This window comes from Chlorocebus sabaeus, chromosome 23 (assembly GCF_047675955.1).
Source record: "Chlorocebus sabaeus isolate Y175 chromosome 23, mChlSab1.0.hap1, whole genome shotgun sequence".
Classification (NCBI taxonomy): domain Eukaryota; kingdom Metazoa; phylum Chordata; class Mammalia; order Primates; family Cercopithecidae; genus Chlorocebus; species Chlorocebus sabaeus.
The window spans coordinates 43388428-43411273 of record NC_132926.1 but is presented as its reverse complement, the minus strand read 5'-3'; the positions used below and the strand labels follow the sequence as shown (position 1 = coordinate 43411273).

General features: G+C 47.9%; 1 protein-coding gene across 1 annotated transcript in view; it reads left to right on the top strand.

The window, feature by feature from the left end:
• Positions 1-20812: 20812 nt before the first annotated feature.
• Positions 20813-22846, top strand: part of CTNNA1 (catenin alpha 1) — a 176494-nt gene continuing 174460 nt past the window's right edge. Inside the window, exon 1 of the mRNA XM_008014554.3 lies at positions 20813-20932. The gene's annotated coding sequence lies outside the window, so the exon portion shown is untranslated. The remainder of the gene's footprint in view (positions 20933-22846) is intronic.

The following is a 22846-nucleotide window of genomic DNA, read 5'->3' as shown; positions in this document are numbered from 1 at the left end:
CTTCTCACCCAGGAATTAACTGCTCTCTTCCACTTGGCAGTAGGCAGATGGTGAGAAGCAGGGTCTTTTTGGCCACATCCACCTCTTTTTGCTGTTAATTTTCAGAATTTAATATGGTGTTATTTTCCTGGTTTGGCCGATAGGAAGGGGTTGCCTCTCTGCTGTAGGCTTAAGGTTTATGACAACTCTTCCTACCATTGTTATAGAAATGACCAGTGTCCTAATCCATGTTTCTCTGAACCACATATTGGTATTTGGTCAACCAACGATCATTAGTGAAACACCTGCTGTGTGGTGGTTATTGTGTTGTGTGCTGGGCGTCAGGAAGTGAAAGGATGTCTTCCTGCAGCTTACAGACAAGTGATACAGATGTCGGATAAACATGTCATTGCAGTTCAGTGAGATGAGCCTTGACAGAGGTGTGCGCTAGGATTGAATATGTGGGAGAAGTTCAGAATCTGGAATGAAAGGAAGAATAAGCATAGGGGCAAGGAGGTGGGTGGTGAGGATGGTGAGGAGAGAAGGAGAGACAGTCCAGGCTGAAGGAAGTAGTGGCCTCAATTAGTGAGGCAGGTCTAAAGACCTCCATCCCTCCAAAGCTCAGGGAGCAAGGACAGGATGGAAGGGAATGAGGCTGCAAATATAGGCTAGGACCATTCCTTCGTTCATTCAGCACCTACTATGTGCCAGACGTTGTTCTAGATACTGGGGATAAAACAGTGAACAAGACAGACAAAACCTCTGCTATCAGGCCACATCCTGGAAGGAGAAGACCGATAAGCAACGGGACAAACAGATAATTTTATAATGGTGACGTGCTATGAAGAAAATACGATAGGGTGATGGGAAGGAGAGCGACTATTCAGAGATACCTTAGACTGGGTGGTCAGGAAGGGCATTTTGAGGAAGGTGACATTTGATTTGAGACCTGAATGCAAAGAAGATACTGCCACAGGAAGATCTAAGGGAAAAGCCCTATAGGCAGGGGGACAGCTGGTGGAAAGAAGCAGCTCCCAAAGGGCCCTGCAGGCCACACTGCATTGTTCAGATTTATCTTGTAACAATGGGCAGCCATGGGAGACAGAGAGGACCTGCCTGGACCACATTTTAGAAAGCTTACTCTGGTCTCCTGAGCTTCAGCCTCAATGGAGACACAGGTCCCTGGAAGGGCAGAGCAGTCAGAAGACAATGCCCAGCACCCGATGAAAATACAGGCTATGGGCCAGGCATGGTGGCTCACGCCTGTAATCCTAGCACTTTGGGAGGCTGAGGCGAGTGGATCACGAGGTCAGGAGATCAAGACCATCCTGGCCAACATGGTGAAACCCCGTCTCTACTAAAAATATAAAATTTAGCTGGGCGTGGTGGCACATGCCTGTAATCCCAGCTACTCCAGAGGTTGAGGCAGGAGAATCACTTGAACCAGGGAGTCGGAGGTTGCAGTGAGCCTAGATCGCGCCACTGCACTCCAGCCTGGCGACAGAGGGACACTGTGTCTCAAAAAAAAAGACTGTTGGGGGTGAATGATAGTAGTCAGGGGGGTCATGACCTCACTTAAAGCAAATTATTGAGGGGCCTTTGATAACTAAAGAGACCTTGCATTGTGGTGCAACATTATGGTCCATTAGGCAGAGGAAGCTGGAGTCCCTGGCATGCCCAATCCTGGAGGCAACGATGGGTTGGTTGCTCAGTGCAACAAACAGATGCCTCCAAATTCAGGGCTCCTGCTGTTCCAGGCCTGGACAGTGAGGAGAGGCAGTTATGGGGTGGCCAGTGTCATTTGCCAAACGGGTCCTCACCCATCTCAAAAAAATCCCAAAATGAATTTCCTGAGGGCATAACGCCTACTCTCAGTAGAATTGCCATGCTGGATAAAGTGTGGCATCGTGTGGGGGCTTAGCCCAGCATCCTCTCTGTGGCCAGAGAAGTTTCTAATGCTCCATCTGACCAGGTCGCTCTCCTGCTTGAACTCCTTCAGCTATTCCTTACTGCCCTTAGCATGCCCTTCTTAGCATGTTAGGATTTTGATCCAGTTGAGTTCTCCATTCTCTGACCACATCACCCACTCTACAGCCCAGCTTGTTGACCACTTTTTTTTTTTTTAAGACAGAGTCTCACTCTGTCGCCCAGGCTGGAGTGCAGTGGCATGATCTCGGCTTACTGCAAGCTCCGCCCCCCGGGTTCATGCCATTCTCCTGCCTCAACCTCTGGACTAGCTGGGACTACAGGCGCGCACCATCGCGCCTGGCTAATTTTTTTGTATTTTTAGTAGAGACAGGGTTTCACTGTGTTAGCGAGGATGGTCTCGATCTCCTGACCTCGTGATCCGCCTGCCTCAGCCTCCCAAAGTGCTGGGATTACAGGTGTGAGCCACCACACCTGGCCTGAACCACTTGTTTTCCCCTCCAATCCACTATGTTCTGTAGCCTCCATGTTTTTTGTTGTTGTTTGTTTGTTTTTTTGGTACAGGGCCTTGCCCTGTCACCCGGGCTGGAATGCAATGGTGCCACCATGGTTCACTGTAGCCTCGACCTCCCAGGCTCAAGTGATCCTCTCACCTTAGTTTCCTGAGTAGCTGGGACCATACGTGCGGGCCACCATGCCCAGCTTTTTTGTTTCAAATTTTTTTATTTTTTATTTTTATTTTTGTAGAGACAGGGTTTCACTATGTCACCCAAACTGGTCTTGAATTCCTGGGCTGAAATGGTCCACCCATCTTGGCCTTCCACAGTGCTGGGATTACAGGTGTGAGCCACCATGCCCAGTTGCCTGTGTGCCTTTGCACAAGCTATCTGCTGCTCTGGAATGCTTTCCTTCCACCCCAACTCCTCCTCAGCCGGCTCACTCCTCCTCATCCTTCTGGACTCAGCTTAGATGTTAGAAAGTCTTTCCTGACCCGCAGAGCTGGAGCTGGGCTGGAGCTCAGTGGGTCCACAGCACTCTTCCCCTCTCTCTCCTTTTTTTTCCCGAATCCCTCATGTGCTAGTACCCCTCTCTTTTACCTACTTAACTACTTACATGCAACCCATCTTCAGGCATCAGCTCAAATAGCTTCTCCTGAGTCCTCTTAGACTACACTAGGCCCCTCCTTACCCTCCAACACTCTATTTTCTTTCTTTCTTTCCCTTCCTTCCTTCCTTCCCTCCTTCCTTCCTTCCTTCTCTCTCTCTCTTTCCTTCCTTCCTTTTCTTTCTTTCCCCTTCCCCTCCCTCCCTCCCTCCCTCCCTCCCTCCCTTCTTTCCTTCCTTCTTTTTCTTTAACAGAGTCTCGCTCTGTCACCCAGGCTGGAGTGCAGTGGTACAATCTCAGCTCAGTGCAACCTCCGCCTCCCAGGTTCAAGCGAGTTTCCTGCCTCAGCTTCCAGAGTAGCTGGGATTACAGCTGCCTGCCACCATGCCCAGATAATTTTTTTGTTGTTGTTGTATTTTTAGTAGAGACGGCATTTCACCATGTTGGCCAGGCTGGTCTCGAACTCCTGACCTCAAGTGATCCACCTGCCTCGGTCTCCCAAAGTGTTGGGATTACAGGCATGAGCCACCGTGCCCGGCCTGTTATTTTTCTTTCATAACTCATATCACAGTGGGTAATGATAGGTCTATGAGAGCATTTCATTAATGTCTGTCTCCTACAGACATTACTTGTCTGTAAACACTCTACATTACTACCCTGTAAACACTGTAGGGGGATGTGTCTTGTCTGCTTAGGTCACCGTTGTGTCCCAAGAGCTTGGCACATAAATATTTACTAAACCAATAAATGAATGAATTCCTCTGGGTTCCCATAACATATGGATATTTCCCCTAGCACTGTACTTAGCTCATTATAAGGGCCTATGTTCTTCTTTGTCTCCCCAGCTGACCTATAAGCTCCTTGAGTGGTGGGATGATATTTTGCCAGTGTGATTTGCCAGTGCGTGGCCCATTGCTTAGCAATAGGCACTCAAATAATATTTTTGCATAGATGAATAAACGAATAAATGATGACAGGCCAGGCGCAGTGGCTCATGCCTATAATCCCAGTGCCTTGGGAGATGGAGACAGGTCGACCCCTTAAGCCCAGGAGTTTCAGAATAGCCTGGACAACATGGTGAAACCTGTCTCTACAAAAATACAAAAATTTATCTTAGGGTGTGGTGGCATGCACCTGTAGTTGCAGCTCCTTGGAAGGCTGAGGTGGCAGGACCTCTTGAACCCAGGTGCTAGAGGTTGCAGTGAGCCATGATTGCACCACTGCACTGCAGCCAGGGTGACAAAGTGAGACCATGTTTAAAAAAAAAAAAAAAGATGACAGGCATTCATTCATGTTCTCTTATACTTTACACTTTATTCTTTATACAGCAAAGTGGTCTTTAAAAAACGCAGGCCAAGTTCGTGCGGTGGCTCACGCCTGTAATCCCAGCACTTTGGGAGGCCAAGATGGGCAGATCAGTTGAGTCTAGGAGTTCAAGACCAGCCTGGGCAACATGGTGAAACCCTGTCTCTACAAAAAAATACAAAAATTCGCTGGGCTTGGTGGTGCATGCTTGTAGTCCCAGCTACACAGGAGGCTGAGGTAGGAGGATGGCTTTAGCCCAGGAGGTTGAGGCTGCAGTAAGCCATGATTGTGCCACTCTACTCCACCCTGGGTGACACAGCAGAGTGTACATTTCATGAAGGCTGTTCACCACTGTATCTCCTGGCTTAGTACAATGTTCGGCACATAGTAGGTGCTCCAAAATATTTGTTGACTGAGTCAACAAATGAATGAATGAATATGATAATAGCTTTTTATGATAGAGGGCAGGCGCTCCCAGACTTGCAGGCAGACAGAAGAGTGATTTATTTTGCTTAAAGAAAAAAGGAAACTGGACTGCTAAGAACTGATGGAGGGAGCCAGGAAGGAATCTAGATTTACCAGACTCCACTGTGAGCTCATGGAATCTGGGAATCCCAGGGACAGCTCATGCCACCTGACTCCAGTCAACCCATAATGAAATTCAGTATGCAAAAACCAAAACCAAAAGCTGGGCTGGCTTCTACTTTAAGTCCACCTGTATTCAGAGTGTCCATAGAGGGATCTACAGGGGCATGTAAAGATTCCTGGCAGATGTACCTCTTTGCTCTGTTCCAAAAGGTTTTCTTTTTCTACAAGTTTCTTGGAATTCAAAAAAGATTGTTGTTAGGCAACAGAAACAATGAAAGAAGACAGATGACTCATTCACCAATACATCTGAGATCTAAAATGTATTAATTTAATTTGGTTTATATTACCATGAAACAATTCTTATTTTGATAGCACATTTCCTACCCCTATAAAAATCTAAAGACGCCACACAAAAAAAGAATTTTTACAATGGTGAATACAAAAAGCCAGGTTTCCAAAATAAAGCCCACTGATAAAGAGAAGAAAAAAAACACATTCCTCCTCCTCCAACCCTCTCTCCTTTAAAACTATTTCTTTTCAGACATAATTTTGCTTGGTTGTCACAGTCTTTAACGTTTCCCCCCAGGTTCTCCTTCCCCATTGTTATCAACAAAAATATGAGCATGAAAGGGGCGGGAAGTGTTTGTTTTTATGTACACATCTTTGATCATATCAGAAAGGGAAGAATCATGAACATCCACTGCTGACTGATTTTAAGAACTAAATCTTGCTAGTTTCTACAGGGAAGATGAATAACATGAATAAAGAGAAGCTTACACATCTTTCATAAGTGTCAAGGGCCTAAGTTTGGTTCTTTTGATTTAAAATTTAACTCACTGGGTAAAGCCAATGGCGTCCTCTGTTAGAAGAGGCCTGAAAGGGATGCAAGTGAAGCCGTGGTCCTGTGACCTCCCCAAACAGCCCCACCTGTCAGACAGCTTGAAGCTGTGCAAAAAGACAAGACATACATAGCATAACAACGAGGCATTTAAATCACCTCCATTATGGTATCATCTTGACAGGAAAACTATTTTGAATGTGGCTTTTTTTTTTGACAGAGTCTCACTCTGTCACCCAAGATGGAGTACAGTGGCATGATCTCTGCTCACTGCAACCTCCACCTCCTGGGTTCAAGCAGGTCTCCTGCCTTAGCCTCCTGAGTAGCTGGGATTACAGGCGCCTGCCACCATGTCCGGCTAATTTTTGTATTTTAAGTAGAGATAGGGTGTCACCATGTTGGTCAGGCTGGTCTCGAACTCCTGACCTCAGGTGATCCACCTGCCTCGGCCTCCCAAAGTACTGGGATTAGAGGCATGAGCCACCATGCCCGGCCCGACTGTGGCTTTTCAAGAAAGATTTTTAAAAAGCCATTGACATTTCAGAGGCTAAGTGGGAGTGGTTAAGAGCGTGGTTTTGGGCTGGGCGCAGTGGCTCACATCTGTAATTCCAGCACTTTGAAAGGCCGAGGCAGGCGGATCACAAGGTCAGAAGTTCAAGACCAGCCTGGCCAACGTGGTGAAACCCTGTCTATACTAAAATACAAAAATTAGCTGGGTGTGGTGGCAGGCACCTGTAATCCCAGCTACTCGGGAGGCTGAGGCAGGAGAATGGCATGAACCCGGGAGGTAGAGGTTGCAGTGAGCTGAGATCACGCTCCAGCCTGGGTGACACAGTAAGACTCCATCTTGAAAAAACAACAATGACAAAAAAAGAGCGTAGTTCTGGATTGTGGCAGATCTGGGCTCCAGCACTGCCACATAATCTTAGTATGACCTAAGTCTCTGTTTTCTCATTTATAGAATGAGGAATACAACAGTAACTACTGTAGGATTGTTGAGAGGCTTGGATGAAATATAAGTACTTAGCACAGAGCCTGGCATACACCAAAGACTTAGTAAATATGAGCTGTTATTATTTTTACTCATTGAGTGTGTTAAAACAATTATTATTGTATGAGCAAATGAAGTAATAAGTTTTAGGTATACATGACTTTGTTTTCTGCTCAAGCTTATATTAGGTATCAGTGATTCTCAGCTCTGGCTGCACATGAGAATCACCCAGGGAGATTTTTTTAAATGCCAAGTTCCTAGTGAAGAACAATTGAATTCGAGTCCTGGGGGTGGTGCCTGAGTATCATATTTTTAAAAAGCTCTCCAGGTGATTCTTGTGTGCAGACAGAGTTGAGAATTACTGGGCTCTACAGAAATGAGGAAAATTCTCCAATGTTAACTAAACTAACAGACAAAACTAGGGTGGGCAGGCCTCCCCTGCTTTCCTCCCACTCATCTGAAAATAAACTGAAAGGCAACCAGGGCCATCAGGCATTGGCTAACCCCGATGTGGCCCACACTTTGGTTTTACCTTTTGTTTTTACTGACTCTTGTTCAAATCTAACTCCTTTTGCTGGCTTTCCTCAGGCTAAGCCAAGAGTCCCTTTAATCTTTTCTATGGAACTTAATTGGTGGAGGAGGTGCTCATCACTTCGGGGCCACAAGTAAAGATTTTCCAACCTTCATTACAAAGCTGCCAAGTCAGCTCTTGTCTTCATCATTCTGACATGTTTGCTCATTTTAGTTCTGCCTTTTTTTGTTTTTTGAGATGGGGTCCCCTCTATTGCCCACGCTGGGGGAGTGCAGTGGTGCCATCCTGGCTCACTACAACCTCTGCCTCCCAGGTTCAAGCGATTCCTGCCTCAGCCTCCTGAGTAGCTAGGACTACAGGCGTGCGCCACCACTCCCAGCTAATTTTTGTTTGTTTGTTTAGTAGACACAGGCTTTCACCATGTTAGCCAGGGTGGTCTGGAATTCCCGACCTCAAGTGATCTGCCTGCCGCCGCCTCCCAAAGTGCTGGGATTACAGGCATGAACCACCGCACCTGGCCTTGGTTCTTTCTCTCTTTCTCCCTCCCTCCCTCCCCCCTCCCTTCCTTCCTTCCTTTCCTCCCTTCCTCCCTCCCTCCCTCCTTCCCTTTCTCCCTTCCTTCTTTCCTCCCTCTCTCCCTCCCTCCCTTCCTTCCTTCTCTCTTTCCCTCTTTCTTTCTTAGTCTTGCTCTGTCACCCAGGCTGGAGTGCAGTGGCATGATCTTGGCTCACTGCAAACTCCGCCTCCCAGGTTCACGCCATTCTCCTGCCTCAGCCTCCCTAGTAGCTGGGACTACAAGTGCCTGCTAATTTTTTTTGTATTTTTAGTAGAGACGGGGTTTCACCCTATTAGCCAGGATACTCTCAGTCTCCTGACCTCGTGATCAGCCAGCCTCGGCCTTCCAAAGTGCTGGGATTAAAGACTTGTGGTGGCCAGGCGTGGTGGCCAGGCATGTTGGCTCACGCCTATAGTCCCAGAACTTTGGGAGGTGGAGGAGGGCAGATCACTTGAGGTTGGGAATTTGAGACTAGCCATGGTGACACCACGTCTCTACTAAAAATACAAAAATTAGCTGGGTGTGGTGGCGCGCACCTATAATCCCAGCAACTCAGGAGCCTGAGGCACGAGCATCGTTTGAACCCTTGAGGTGGAGGTTGCAGTGAGCTGAGATAGCATCATTGCACTCCAACAATGATGGGCAACAAACAGAGTGAGACTCTGTCTCAAAAAAAAACCCAAAAAACGAACAACAAAAAACAAACAACAGAAAAACAGTTGTGGAGTACCTTGCTTAGGGATTTGGAGTGCCTCAAATGAGACAATATCCAGGAAAGTGCTTTGTAAACTGTGAAGCTATTTACCAGCATGATAATGAAGCAATCATGACAGGTAGGTAAATAATAACAAAGTCCTCATGATGTAGAGAATTTCTAAAATGATCTTTGATAGGGTTTTTGTTTTGTTTTTTCCTTAATATTCTTGGCACAGCCTTAAATTTGATGGGTATGTGCACTATGTTTGGCAACCTAAAGTAAGTTGAAACCCGAAGTTTCAACCCAAATGCCATCAATTGAAATCAGTGACCAAGTCCTTGATTTTAATGACACTTAGTTTTTCTCCTATGTCTATAGCCTATATTCTTTCAGCAAATATTTTTAAAGTGCATTTTATGTTTCAGACCCTGTGTTAAATTATGGGAGCAGAGAAGTGAAAAAATGAGACAAGTTCTTGTCCTTATGGAGTTCCTCCTACTGGAGGAGAGAGAAAATAAGCCAGCAGGCAAACAAGACAATTCTAGAGCAGGACAAGTGCTATAAAGAACAAAAATGCAGTGATGTGGTAGAGAGACACTGGGGTGTTTGGAGTGTGGTCAGGAAAGGCCTCTCTGACCAGATGATACAGAAGTTGGTGCTTGGCTGGGCGCGGTGGCTCACACCTATAATCCCAGCACTTTGGGAGGCTGAGGTGGGCGGATAACGAGGTCGGGAGATTGAGACCATTCTGGCTAACACTGTGAAACCTCGTTTCTACTAAAAATACAAAAAATTAGCCGGGCATGGTGGCGGGCACCTGTAGTCCCAGCTACTTGGGAGGCTGAGGCAGGAGAATGGCGTGAACCCGGGAGCCGGAGCTTACAGTGAACTGAGATTGCGCTACTGCACTCCAGCCTGGGTGACAGAATGAGACTCCGTCTCCAAAAAAAAAAAAAAAAAAAAAAAAAAAAAAAGAAACTGACCCTCGAGAATGAGATGGAGCCAGGGTGGTGAAGAGTTAAGGCAGAGATTTCCAAGTAGAGAGTATAACAAATGGAAAGATCCTGATGCGGGAAAGGAATTGGTGCATTTTAAACAAAAAAGAAAAAAAAGGAGGGCTCTGGGGTTGCAGAGGGAAACACAGTCTCCTGTTCTGGTTTCTCTTTCAAATGTTGGGTCTGGGCCTTCATGTTTTCCTAGTACACATTCTCTAAGTGCAGGTGACTTCCACATCTTTCTCTCCACACTGGGTCTTTCCTGAGCTCACGTCTGGATATTTCCCTGTCTATAGAACATTTCCTCATATATGTTTGGTAGGCACTGAAACTAAGCATGACCAAAAATAACTGTCTGCATGACTCTCCACCCACTTCCCCACAAGCTTTGCCTCCAGGGCTGTCTCTCTCTCTGGGTAAATGGCATCACTATTTCCTCACTGATCAAATCAGAAACCTGAAGATGATTCTTGACTTCTCCTTCCCCAGAAACTCCATATCCAATCCATCAGCAAGGCCTAGGCTCCTCTCTTCTTCTGCATAACTCCCAAATCTATCCACTTCTTTCCGTCCCCATGACACTTACATACTATATACTACACTATGTAGTCTAAACCATCTAATCTTATCTAAAGCCTCCTCTACTCTACTCCCCTCCCTCCGTGTAACTACTGTAACATTTGCTGTGTATCCTCGCAGACTTAACTACTCATTAATTCAACTGAGTTCCTGTTAACTGCCAGGCACTGCTTTAGGTGCTAGAGTTGTAACAGTGAGTAGAGGCCGGGCATGGTGGCTCACATCTGTAATCCCAGCACTTTGGGAGGCCGAGGTGGGCAGATCACTTCAGGTCAGGAGTTTGAGACCAGCCTGGCCAACACAGTGAAACCCCATGTCTATGAAAAATAGCAAAAAATTGCCAGGTGTAGTGTTGCATGCCTGTAATCCCAGTTACTCGGGAGGTTGAGGCAAGAGAATCGCTTGAACCCGGGCGGCGGTGGTTGCAGTGAGCTGAGATTGCACCACTGCGTTCCAGCCTGGGTAACAGAGTAAGACTCCATATCAAAAAACAAAACAAAACCAGTGAGCGGAAGAGAAAATATCTGCTTTAATGAATCTTACATTTTATTGAGGGAAGACAGACAATAAATAAATAACCATACAATGTGTTAGGTCAGCAGTTTCCAACCTTTTTGGCACCGGGACTGGTTTGTGGGGTAGGGGGAATGGTTTTGGGATGAAACTGTTCCATCTCAGATCATCAGGCATTACAGGCATTAGATTCTCATAAGGAGTGCACAACCTAGATCCCTTGCATGTGCAATTCACAATAGGGTTCATGCTTCTATGAACATCTAATGCCGCTGTGATCTGGCAGGAGGTGAAGCTCAGGCCTTAATGCTCCCTCACTTGCTGTTCACCTCCTGCTGGGCAGCCTGGTTCCTAGCAGGCCACAGACCTGTACCAGTCTGTTGCCTGGGGTTTGGGGACCCCTGTGTTAGGTGGTTGTAAGTGCTCTGAAGTACATTAGGGTAAGGGAATAAAATGGGGAGGAGGAAAGGGAAACGGGTCTGGTGCTAATTTATTTCTTTAAATTTTGAGACAGGCTCTCACTCTGTCGCCCAGGCTAGAGTGCAGTAGTGCAATCATAGCTCACTGCAGCCTTGACCTTCTGTGCTCAAGTGATCCTCCTGCCTCAGCCTCCCGTGTAGCTGGGACTACAAGTGTATGCCATCACACTTAGCTAATTCTTAAATTTTTCGTAGAGACAATTTCTTGCTATGTTGCTCAGGCTGGTCTCAAACTCTTGAGCTCAAGTGATTCTCCCACTTTGGCCTTCCGTAGTGCTGGGATTATAAGCATGAGCCTCTGTGCCTGGCTGCTGGTGCTGTTTTACAGAGTGGACAGCGGAAAGCCTGTTGGACAACATGACATTTGGGTAGAGATCTGGGTGAAGTGATGGAGTGATAAAGGGTTATCAGAGAGAAGACCATTCCAAGCAGAGAGAACAGGAAATGTAAAGGCCCTGAGGTCCGAGAGTGCTTGATGCCTTACAGGAATGTCTAGACCCCAATGTGGGCTTCAATGGAAAGACAGAGAGAAAAAGCCAAAGATGGGTCTGAGATGACTGGATGAGATCATATAGATTTTATTCAGACTGAGATGGGAAGCACTAGAGGTTTTTTTTTTTTTTTTTCCTTTACTTTCCAACTTTTATTTTTGGTTCGGGGGTACATGTGCAGGTTTGTTGCATGGATAAATTAATTGCATGTCATGGGGGTTTGGTGTAAAGATTATTTTGTCACCCAGGTAATAAACATAGTACAGCATAGGTAGTTTTTCGATCCTCACACTTCTCCTACCCTCCACTCTCAAGTAGGCTCTGGTGTCTTTGGTTTTCTCCTTTGTATCCACATGTACACAGTATTTCTGGGGCGGGGGGGGGTTCTGAATAGAGTGGTGCATTTTCAATGGCTCTGCTGCTATGAGAAAAGAGCATTAAGATGAATGTGTATATGCTATTCAAACGTAAATGCAATATTATATGCATTGCTTCACTATCTTTTTCTTCCAAAGTGAATTTTTTTAAAAAACAAAATACGATCCTGTCATCTCTTTGTTTAGAATTCTTTGTGGCTCTCCATTCCCCTAACAGTCAAGTCTAAACTCTCACCAAGCCCTCCCAAGTCTGGCCTCTATCCACCTCAGCAGCTCCCAAATCACAGAAAGTTTTTCCTAGATGGGACTCAGGGCCTTCAACCTTCCTTGTTCCCTTGGTCTAAAATCAAGTTATTTCCTTCCCTCCCCATCTACCTTGTTAACATTGTGCCAAGCGCTATTCTAGGCACCAGGAATACAGCACTGAACAAAAGAGACAAAAACTCTAGCCCTTGTGTGGCTGAAATTCTAATAGGAATAAGACAGAAGAAAAGCAATAAATTACACATAAATTATATACCATATATGACATTATTTTAAATTTTAAATATGTATTAAAATACGTATTTTTAAAACATGATTTTATATATCAGAAGGTGATATAAGCTAAGGAGAAAACTGAACAAGGAAGAGGGGGGTGGGATGTTGAGAAAGGGGTTGCAATTTTGAATAAGGTGGCCAAGCGGAAGCCTCACTGAGAAGGTGCCTGGCATAGGTGAGGGAGCGAGTCAGGCAGCTATTTGGAGGAGAGCATTGCAGGCAGGAAGCAAACACCCTAAGGCAAGAGCCCCTACTTGATGTGTTCCAGGAATAGCAAAGAGGACACTGTGTCAGAGAAGAGTATGGGGGCAAGTGAGGCCCTTATAAGGACCTCACTCTGTACTTTGAGGGAGATGGGAGCCACTGGAGGGTTTGGGTGGAACAGGAGTGACATGCTTGGACTCTTTTTTTTTTTTTTTAGACGGATTCTTGCTCTGTCGCTCAGGCAGGAGTGCAGTGGCGCGATCTTGGCTCACTGCAAGCTCTGCCTCCCTGGTTCATGCCATTCTCCTGCCTTAGCCTCCCAAGTAGCTGGGACTACAGGTGCCTGTTGCCACGCCCGGCTAATTTTTTGTGTTTTAGTAGAGACGGGGTTTCACCATGGTAGCCAGGATGGATGGTCTCGATCTCCTGATCCGCCCACCTCAGCCTTCCAAAGTGCTGGGATTACACGCAAGAGCCACCATGCCTGGCCACTTGGACTTACTTTCTAACAAGATCACTCAGGCTGCCGAACTGAAACTACACTGAGGGAGGCAAGTGCAGAAGTAGGGAGACAAGTTGGGGGCTCCCCTGGCAAAACTGAGGCTAAGAGATGATGGTGGCTTGATTCAGGATGGTAACAATGGTGACAGTAAAAAGTTAGTGGCTTCTGGGCCTGGTGCGTTGGCTCATGCCTGTAATCCCAGCACTTGCTGAGGTGGGTGGATCGCTTGAGGTTAGGAGTTCGAGACCAGCCTGGCCAACACAGAGAAACACCGTCTCTACTAAAAAAAAATACAAAAATTGCTGGGTGCGGTGGCGGTCACCTGTAATCCCAGCTACTCGGGAGGTTGAGGCGGGAGAATTGCTTGGACCTGGGAGGCGGAGGTTGCAGTGAGCCGAGATCGCGCCACTGCACTCCAGTCTGGGCGACAGAGTAAGACTCTGTCTCAAAAAAGAAAAAAAAAAAGTAGGTTCTGAATCTATTTTGAAGGCAGAAGTACAGGGTCTAAGGAGTCAGATTTGAAATGTGTGCGAGAAAGAAAATAGCCAAGGATAATGCCAAGGTTTCCGGCCTCAGCCATGGCCAAAATGAGAGGATGGAGTTGCCATCTAAGGAAATTAAGAAAACTTATGGGATAAGCAGGTTTGGACAGAGGTATTAGGAAATCAGTTTTGGACATATAGACATATAAAGTTTGAGATGGCTGGGCATGGTGGCTCATGCCATGTAATTCCTGTAATCCTTTGGAATGCCAAGGCAGGAGGATCACTTGAACTCAGGAGTTTGAGACCTGCCTGGGGAACACAGCTCCACTAAGAAGAAGAAGAAGAAAAAAATGCTGTGTGTGGCGGCACATACCTGTAGTCCCAGCTACTTGGGAGGCTGAGGATCATTTGAGTCTGGGAGATCAAGGCTTCATTGAGCTATGATTGAACCACTGTATTCTAACCTAGGTGATGGAGTGAGACCCTGGCTCAAAAAGAAAATAAAGTTTGAGATGCCTAGATGCCTATTGGCTATCTAAGTGGAAACATCAAGTAGGAAGCTGGATAAGTGAGTTGCAAATTCAGGGGAAAGGTTCAGGTTAGGGATATATACCAGAAGTCGTCAGCATATTTCAAGTCAAAAGACTGGCATCAATGGGATAATGGCAGCTATTAGTAGAAAAAGAAGTCCAAGGACAGAGTCCTGGGACACTTTAATAGAAGTTTTTAACTTCAGGCTGGAGTGCACTGCAACCTCTGCCTCCAGGGTTCAAGTGATTCTCCTACCTCAGCCTCTGGAGTAGCTGGGATTATAGGCATGTGCCACCACACCCAGCTAATTTTTTTTTTTTTTTTTGAGACAGAGTTTTGCTCTTGTCGCCCAGGCTGGGGTGCAATGGTGTGATCTTGGCTCACTGCAACCTCTGCCTACCAGGTTCAAGCGATTTTCCTGCCTCAGCCTCCCAAGTAGCTGGGACTACAGGTGTGCACCACTATGCCCAGCTAACTTTGTATTTTTAGTAGAGACAGGGTTTCACCATGTCTGGTCTCGAACTCCTGACCTCTGGTGATCTGCACACCTCTGCCTCCCAAAGTGCTAGGGATTACAGGCGTGAGCCACCGCACCCAGCCAAAGTTTTTAACTTTTTTGATCTCAAGACTCCTTTACATTCTAAAAAATTTGAAGATCTCAAAGAACTCTTGCTTATGAAAGTTTTATCTATCAATATTTACTACAGGCCTGGCAGGGTGGCTCACACCTGTAATCTCAACACTTTGGGGGGCTGAGGCAGCATGATCACTTGAGGCTTGGAGTTCAAAACCAGCTTGGTCAACAGGGTGAGACTCCTGTTTCTACAAAAGAAAAATTTAAAAATTAGCTACGTGTGGTGGTGTGTATCTGTAGTCCCAGCTACTGGGGAGGCTGAGGTGGAAGGACTGTTTGGACCCAGGAGATCAAGGCTGCACTGAGTATGATAGCACCACTGCACTCCAGCCTGGGCAACAGAGCAAGACCCCGCATTATAAATTAAACAATTTCAAAATATTCATTACTTCATTAAAAATAACAATAGCGAATCCATTATGTTATTAATAAATAATTTTTTTTTTTTTTTTTGAGACGGTCGCTTTGTCGCCCAGGCTGGAGTGCAGTGGTGCGATCTTGGCTCACTGCAAGCTCCGCCTCCTGGGTTCACGCCATTCTCCTGCCTCAGCCTCCAGAGTAACTAGGACTACAGGAACCCGCCACCACGCCTGGCTAATTTTTTTTTTTTTGTATTTTTTAGTAGAGATGGTGTTTCACCATGTTAGCCAGGATGGTCTCAATCTCCTGACCTCGTGATCCGCCTGCCTCGGCCTCCCAAAGTGCTGGGATTACAGGCGTGAGCTACCGCGCCCAGCCTAAATAACATTTTTAAAAAGAAAAAATAACCATGTTTTCTAAAACGAAAGAAAAATTCAGTGAGAACTGTTGTTGTTTTGCATTTTTACAAATCTCTATGTGACTTAATAAAAGATAGCTGGATTGTCATACGTGCTTTCACATTCCATGTGATGCCACATCATACATTATGTAGCCTGTGGAATACTCTACTGTACACCCAGGAGAGAATGAGCATAAAAAAGCAAATGATATTTTAGAATTATTGTGAAAATAGTTTTTACCACATTACTCCCTGAAAAGTTATCAGGGATGTCCAGACTACACTTGGAGAATCCCTGCTCTAACATTTAGAGGTTAGGAGGAATTAGAAGGCGTCATCATTGGAGACTAAGAAGCTTAGCCAGGAAGGCTGGAGGAAAATCAGGAAAGCCTGGTGCCTTGGAGGCCCAGTGAGGAAAGTGTTTCAAGGAGGAGAGCGACCAAATGCTGCTGATTGTACAAGTCAACTGAGGAAGGAGACTGACCATTGGATTTTGCAACGTGGAGGCCGTCAGGGACCTTGATAAAAGCAGTTTTGGTAGAAAGGCAAATGCTAAAGCCAGACTGGAGGTGGGTCACCACATAAAGGTCACTTCTCAGGTCTCCGAATCCCAGAGTAGTTAATTTACCCCCAAACCTACATGTATCTCTCTCCTATCTTCACACTTGCCTTTCTTGTTTCCTGGTTTGCATGTCTGTGTGTGTGTGTGTGTGTGTGTGTGTGTGTGTTTTGACACAGGGTCTCAATCTGTTGCTCAGGCTGGAGTGCAATGGTGCAATCTCAGTTCACAGCAACCTCCACCTCCCTGGTTCAAGTGATCCTCCCACCTCAGCCCTCTCCACATAGCTGGGACTACAGGTGTGTGTCACCACACCCAGCTAATTTCTGTATCCTATGTAGAGACAGGGTTTTGCCATGTCGTGCAGGTTGGTCTCCAACTCCTGAGCGCAAAGGATCCTCTGCCTCAGCCTCCCAGAGTGCTGGGCCCGGTCAGCTTGCTTGTTTTAATACCCGTCTTCATTATTACACTTTATAAGTGGTGTGAAAACAGGGATCAAGTCAGTTTCAGTTTTTATTCACTTCCTCAGCACACAGCAAGTGCCTGGGATATAGAGAATGCTCCAGGCTTCCCTGGTAAGCTTTTCACGATTTCTCAGGAGTAGGAAACTGACTCTCTTTAGGCACACTGCAAATCTCTCATATTCTTTCTGTCACCTTACCCTTCTTTTCCCAAAACAAACCCTGTAAATTCATCTTCAGGGTCCCATGCTTAGAGAGATCCCATGCTGGCCGGGCACAGTGGCTCACACCTATAATCCCAGCACTTTGGGAGGCTGAGGCGGGCAGATCATGAGGTCAAGAGATTGAGACCATCCTGGCCAACATGCTGAAACCCCATCTCTACTAAAAATACAAAAATTAGCTGGGCATGGTGGCGCACGCCTGTAGTCAGCTGAGGCAGGAGAATCGCTTGAACCCAGGAGGCGGAGGTTGTAGTGAGCCGAGATTGCGCCACTGCACTCCATCCTGGTGACAGAGCAAGACTCCGTATCAAAAAAATATATAAATAAATAAAAATAAATAAATAAAATAAAATAAAAAAATAAAGGAAGATCCCATGCTTGGTTTAATACTCTGCTGTTGCTGTCTTAAAATGGTTAATAATTTTTAAACAAGGGGCTTTAAAAATTAAGAATCTTGTCCCGAGTGAAGTGATGAACATACAAAGTTATGGAGCATAATCCTTTAACTCTGTCTCTTGTTACTTCATCCAAATATTTATTGACTGATTACTATTGTGTTAGGCTGTTCTTGCATTGCTAAAAAGAAATGCCTGAGACTGTGTAATTTATAAAGAAAAAACAGGCTGGGTGCCGTGGCTTATGCCTGTATCCCGGCACTTTGGGAGGCCGAGGCAGGCGGATCACCTGAGGTTAGGAGTTCGAGACCAGCCTGGCCAACATGGTAAAACTCTGTCTCTACTGAAAATACAAAAATTAGCTGGGCATGGTGGTGTGCACCTGTAATCCCAGCTACTCGGGAGGCTGAGGCAGGAGAATCGTTTGAATCCAGGAGGTAGAGGTTGCGGTGAGCCAAGATCGCACCACTGCACTCCAGCCTGGGTGACAAAAGCGAAACTCCGTCTCTCTCTCTCTCTCTCTCTCTCTCTCTCACACACACACACACACCCCCCACAAAAAAAAAGAAAAGAAAAGAAAAAAGAAAAAATGTTTAATTGGCTCATGGTTCTGCAGGATGTATAAGCAAGGCCTGGGCATCTGCTCTGCTTTCTGGAGAGGACTCAGGGAGCTTTTACTCATGGTGGAAGGTGAAGCTGGAGCAGGCACATTACATGCTGAAAGCAGGAGCAGGAGGGGGCTGAGGTGCCACACCTTTTTGTTTTTGAGACAGGGTCTCACGCTGTTGCCCAGGCTGGAGTGTAGTGGCACAATCAAGGCTCACTGCAGCCTCAACCTCCCCAGGCTCAGGTGGTCTTCCCACCTGAGCCCCCCAAGTAGCTGGGACTACAGGCACACACCACCATGCCTGGCTTTTTTTTTTTTTTTTTTTTTTGAGACAGAGTTTTGCTTTTGTTGCCCAGGTTGGAGTGCAACGGCATGATCTCGGCTCCACCTCTGCCTCCCAGGTTCAAATGATTCTCCTGCCTCAGCCTCCTGAGTAGCTGGGATTACAGGTGTACACCACCGTACCCTGCTAATTTTGTAGTTTTAGTAGAGATGGGGTTTCACCATGTTGCCCAGACTGGTCTTGAACTCCTGACCTCAGGTGATCTGCCCATCTTGGCCTCCCAAAGTGCTGGGATTATAGGCGTGAGCCATGGTGCCCAGCCTGCCTGGCTAATTTTTTTGTATTTTTTTGTAGAGATGGGTTCTCACCATGTTGCCCAGGCTGGTCTCAAACTTCTGGGCTCAAGCCATCCGCCCACCTTGGCTTCTCAAAGTGTTGGGATTACAGGTGTGAGCCACCGTGCCTGGCCAGTGCTACACTTTAGAACAACTACATTTCATGAGAATTCCCTTAGTACTGGGAGGACAGCACCATGCCATGAAGGATCCTCCTCTATGACCCAAAAACCTCCCACCAGCCCCACCTCCAACACTGGGGATTACATTTCAATGTGAGATTTGGATGGGAAAAATATCCAAAGTATGTCAATTATGTTCTGAGTTAGCCAGCTGAAGTAGAGGGACGCCAAAGCCACTCTAGGCAGAGGGGACTACAGGAACAAAGACCCTGCAGCCAGAAACAGGACAGGTGTAGTTGGACAAGAATGACCTTGTCAGGGTTTGCCTTTTTCTTCTTCTTTTTGAGACAGAGTCTCACTGTGTTGCCCAGGCTGGAGTGTAGTGGTGCAATCATGGTTCACTGCAGCCTTGGACTCCCAGGCCTAAGCGATCCTCCCACCTCAGCCTCCTAAGTAGCTGGGACTAGAGGTGGTGCCACTACATCCAGCTATGTTTTGTGTTGTTTTGTAGAGACGGGGTTGTCATGGTGCCCAGGCTGGTCTCCTGAGCTCACGTGATCCACCCACCTTGGCCTCCCAAAGTGCTGGGATTACTTGCGTGAGCCACTGTGCCCATCCTCGTTTTCTTAAAGGTTGTTCTCTCCCCACTTCATGGTCCTACTGCCCTTTGTCAGCATCTCTTAACTAGCACAGGCCCATAGTACTTTGAATTACAGTGGGCACATTCACCCACAGATGTTCACTGGGCACTCCCTAGGGGATGGGCGATGTGCCGGGTGCTGTAAGAGATACAGCTCCTGCCTTCCAGAAGTTTACATTCCCTTGGGGGAGAGGGCGATGTGAGGAGTAGAGGGTAAACACAGTGAGGGCAGGTCTCCCTAGCACCCTGCTCTCTGTTCAGCACAAGGCCAGCAGTGGACATTGTTGTCTTGCATTATTTCAGGTTTATAGGCCAATACTGAAATCCATCTTGTTCATCATCCCGTGAGCAGGGGAAACATCATTAGGGTTTTCTATACCAGGCTGATAGTGAGCGTGTAGTATTTTTTTTGTATGTGTTGTTTGCTTTGTAATTTTGTTTTGTTTTTGTAGTATTTACCATGAAGATAAGAAAGCGTGAGAGTAAAATTCCCTAAATGACCAGAGGAATAGAGATAGAAGTCAGGTCCCTCAAATTTGTTGGAGGAGGAGGACGAGCTGGGAGGGAGGACGAGCTGGGGGCGGGGCAGGAAGAAGCCCAAAAAGGGACAGCTGCTGTGGTAAATGTCCTCCTGGCAAGGTGGCTCACACCTGTAATCCCAGCACTTCGGGAGGCTGAAGAGGATCTCTTGAGCCCATGAGTTTGAGACCAGCCTGGCAACATAGTGAGGCTCTGTGTCTGTAGTTCCAGCTACTCCGGAGGCTGAGGTGGGAGGGTCGGTTGTCCAGGGATTTGAGGCTGCAGTGAGCCGTGATCCCGACAATGCACTCCAGCCTAGGCCATAGAGGGAGACTCCGTCTTTAAAAAAAAAAAAAAAAAAAAGTTCTTGATCAAGAGGGCTTCGGGTGTCCGCATCTGTGGAGTGAGGGGACGTGTTAGGTGAATTCTAGGGGCGCTTCCACCTTACATTACGAAAGGTCCTGAGAGTCAGATTGTAGTTCCACTCTGTCCCGAAGCTGTGGGGCCTTTCCTCAGCCTCCGCTTCTCCTTCTGTAAAGCCAGGTAGTGGGGCCGAGATCACTCTTCCAGGAGCCTGTGACTCCGGGACACCTGTGACACTCTCGAGGGGAGGGTGCCCAGGACCCCACGTCGCGTCTCTGGGATTCCACCGGGGTGGGGGCCCGCGCGAGGCCGCGCCCCGAGCCTCACCTGTGCGCGGAGCCTTGACTCACCTGCCCTCCAGCAGCCCTCCCCGCCCGCGGGCTGTTCCAGGAGTCACCGCTCCTCCTCCCTCTCGGGGGGGGTCACTCCAGGCCTAAGCTCCCACTAGGGGCCGGGGAGGAAGGAATTCTGAGGTGGGTGGTGGGGAGGAAGAGGTCCCTCGGGGGTCCCAGCCCGGCGTTGCCACACTCTCTTCGCGGTGGGGGCCTTCCTTTTCCCCAAAAGCAGAGGCTGGAACGGCCGGGAAGAGCGGGCGGGGCGGCGGCGGGAGGCGCCGGGAAGAGCAAGCCGGAGGGAGGTGCCAGGAAGGGCGGGCGGGGCCGGGGCCGGGGCCAGGGCGGGGGCCGCGGGCGGGGGGCGGGCCGGGGGCGGGGGCGCGGGGCGGCTCATTTCCTCCTCCTAGCCGGACTGGAGGGAGACAAAGCAGCGGCCGTCATTTTCGGGCCTCCGGAATTTAGCGCTCACCCCGCTCGCCGCAGGTAACTTCATACCTCCCTCCTCGCGGGCGCGGTCTCTCGGGCCGGGCTGAGAGGGTCCTTGGGCCGGGCCGTCCCAAGCTGGGCCCTGCGAGCGGCGGGCTGGCGGGGCGCGGTCTCTTTGGCGACGTCGCCAGGAATTGGACTCCGGGCGGGCGTGGGACCCGCGTTGGGCCGGCGGCCCCTTCCCCCGCGGGGCGCGAGTCTGGGGCCCGGGCGGGTACGGCCGGCGCTTTCCAGCGCTCGGGAAGTCAGGGGGCCGCCGCCGCTGGGGAGAGACTACAGGCCCCGCGCCGCCTCCGCTTTTCCTCTTGGAAAAGTTTTCTCGCGGTTTCTAAACTTTGTTGCCGCGGCCTCGGCGCGCGCGGCAGCCCCCGCCGGGCCCCTTTAGCCGCCTTCCTTCCCTGGGGCGGCGCGTCTGGGAGCCGCTTTCCGGGGAATTGATTGTCGTCCGGCTCCGAGGCGTCCCTGCCCCCTCCCCCTTCCCGGCCGCCGAGGCTTCCCGGTGGGGCGACGGGGACGCGGGCCCGGCGAACCCGGAGGCTGGAGCCCGGGCTTCTCCCATAGAGCCTCACGTTAGGCGCGCCACACCCGTGTGGACTTTTGGCGTGACCGTCCACCTGGACTCGGGGATTACTCAGCTTTCCTGGGCTTTTTGTCGGTTGGACGCACTTCGCTTTCAGCCCTAGTTTTCAAGAGTGGCATTAGAGATTTTTTTTTTTAAATTGTTGTTGACTTTTAAAGGAGCGTGTGTGTGCGTGCGAGTGTGAAGCACTTGTTGGAAAAAATGTTGCCTGAATGAATGCCTGACCTTTGCTTGGCAGCAGTGGCTTCTCAGTAATGCAGCCGGCGGTTGGCACAATTCCAGGGTTGACTCCCTCTTACGTCCTCCTGCATCTTGGTCATATTTTTTTGGTGTGTGTGTTTTGTACGGAGTTTACAATTATTTGGAAAAGAGCGAGATATGTTAAGTCTACAACTAAATTCGGGGTGTTCTATATTTATGATGAAGGAAATGCTTACATCATTGTTGGGACAAGATAGGCATTTTGTGGAGCGGATATTTGTGTTTAGTTAGCAGTGACTTTAAAATTCTGGACAGGTGGGTGTTACTTTAAGGAACGGAATTTGCAAATCGAATTAATTAGGATGTGTTATTTTGTTTTACAGGAAGAATGAAAAATGAGTGTAGGAATTATCCATAGTTTCTGCCTAATTATTTACCCATCTGTACTTCTGAACAAACATTTTTTTTAAAGACAGGGTCGCCCCGGCTGGAGCGCGATCACAGCTCACTGCAGCCTCTATCTCCTGGGCTCAAGTGATCCCCCCCACCTCAGCTTCCCAAGTATCTGGGACTACAGGCACGCCCCACCACACCCGTCTGATTTTTGTGTTTTTGGTAGAGATGGGGTCCTGCCGTCTTGCCCGAGCTCGTCTGGAACTCCTGGGCTCAAGTGGTCCTCCTGCCTCGGCCTCCCAAAGTGTTGTGATTACAGGCCTAAGCCAGAGTGCCTGGCCCCATCTGGATTTTTATTCAGTTAAAGAATAATTTTTTAATCCACTTAAGAGCTCACAGTGTAATAGGGGAGATACACACCCCAGGTGTAGTACAGAGCGGACTGCAGTAAGTGCCATAACAGTACTAATGAAACTATTGTCTGAGTCGAATCTTATCTAATACTAACAGAGAAAGAAACTTGTGGAGGCACGGAGAGGGGGCTAATAAGTTTTATTTGGATAAGTCCAGAAAGGCTTCCAGGAGGTGGTGGCATTTGATCAGGATGAAACGTGGGTCAAGTTTTTTTTAAGTGAAGGGAGAAAGTCATGAGAAGGGTAAAAGGGCATAGGTGTTTGGGGAATTGTGATATCACTCTCTTGGCTTTCTTTTCCTTTTGGCTCATCTCGGTTTCTTTC